The sequence below is a fragment of the Psammomys obesus genome, unplaced genomic scaffold (genome assembly GCF_907164565.1).
Source record: "Psammomys obesus unplaced genomic scaffold, mPsaObe1.curated_primary_1811, whole genome shotgun sequence".
Lineage (NCBI taxonomy): Eukaryota > Metazoa > Chordata > Mammalia > Rodentia > Muridae > Psammomys > Psammomys obesus.
This window is the reverse complement of record NW_026596962.1, coordinates 244,386-246,232: the sequence shown is the minus strand read 5'-3', so window position 1 is coordinate 246,232 and position 1,847 is coordinate 244,386.

The following is a 1,847-nucleotide window of genomic DNA, read 5'->3' as shown; positions in this document are numbered from 1 at the left end:
AACTAACTAACTAACTAACTAACTAACTAACTAACTAACTAACTAACTAACTAACTAAACCCCTAAACCCCTGAGCCCTAGGGGCTCTACAGAGACTGATAACCCAACCAAGGACAATGCATGGAGAGGACCTAAAACCCCAGCTCAGATGTAGCCCATAGACTCAGCACCCAAGAGATGGAAGTTTTAAAAGTGCTTTTTTTGAGAACAAAATATGAAGACTCAAGCTTGGATCCCCAGAGCCCCACAAAAAAATGCACTCGGTGACGGGTGCTTGTAGTCCTAAAGATGTCAAGATGGAGACAGACAAAAGCACAATTATCAAAAGTTTATAAGTCAGCAAACTGGGCTATGAAGACCAACTCTGTTTCAAACAAAAGAGAAGCTGCTCCTGTTGCTTTCATTTCAGGCCAGGTTGAGGGCAGGTAGAATCACCTGGCTTCCTGCTGTTCTCATTGATCATATAGATTAGCTACCCCAACTTGGCTGACCAAAAGATTACATGAATCAGAAACTTTTAAGGGCTTCCAAGGAAGCTCTTGAACTCACTTTCAGGCAGTGAGTTCAAATCAGGTCTTTTTGTTCCAAATTGGTTTCAGTGTGTTTTTGCAAAAGCATGTAGAGACAACATCCATGCACCAGTTAAATGCTCTTCACAGAGTCCCGCATGTTTTATGTACCTGGCAATGCACAATGTTCTTTGCAGCTCATGCTAGCTCGTTTAACTCTCACACTGTCCTTGTAGTGCTTTGAGAGAGTGCCCTGTGGGAAGGAGGGAATATTGAAACTCAGAAGTTAAAAGGAATCTTAAGGTCATTGTTGTAGAAGTTGGAATTCTGATTCTTTATCTGAGAAACTTATGCAGAAATTTAAATTTACTATAGCAGTCTTAAGATCAATGTATAATGAGTTTTGCTACATTTAATTCACAGACAGGGCAACTATTTCATGTATACAAGATACTTTAGTTCAGTTTTGAAATTTACTTTAGAGCAAAGATAGGTTATCACAATGGGGACAAAGTTGGTGGGATGTAATTTATGGGATGAAGGTGTCTCATAATGAGTAAGGAGGAAGTCTGTAACTACCAGTTCTGGTGAGGAGAAGGCAGTGTCTGAGATGACCACAGGTGAGTTGGCCTCCTCACATTCTTCTTTTGTGTGTCCCACTTCCTCATACCTTTCACACTGTCAATGTTGCCAGGGGTTTCCCATGGCTTTGGTACCCAAGACAGGATGGCAGTCTAGTGAGGTGAGAGACCTTGCCTTTTCTCCATTCTAGTCTTCATTGCATGTCACATAGGTTGTTAGTTTTGGTTGTTGTTGGTTGGTTGGTTGGTTGTGAGCCAGGGTTTAACTGTGTAGCCCTGGCTCATCTCAAATTCTTAATCCTCCTGCATCAGTTTCCGGAGTGACTTTCTGCCTGGTGCAAACTGATCATTGCAAACGCATTGAGAGAAACTGTTTAGACTGTTTAATACAGCTGGCCATACAGACAGAAGAAAGACCATGTTTTGCCTCTTAAACTGAGGATATTCATGATTCTTTTTTACACTGACTTCTTGGGAATGCCCACTCAATTCTAACTTGGTCCTCATGGTGATTTAATATGAACCAGCAGAAAGCCCTAACAGCAGCACCAGATGTAAGTCTTCCTAACACCTTGCATGCATTACCAAGGCAAAGCATGACAACCATGTTTCTGCAACATTGCACCTTGACCCTTAATGATAAAAATTGTGCCAGAAGGAAGCCAGAACATCACTGTGACTATTGCTCCACCAACATTCCAGGACATCTTCCATGGCCATCTTTGCCAAGGCACCAACACCACAGAACACCATTCTG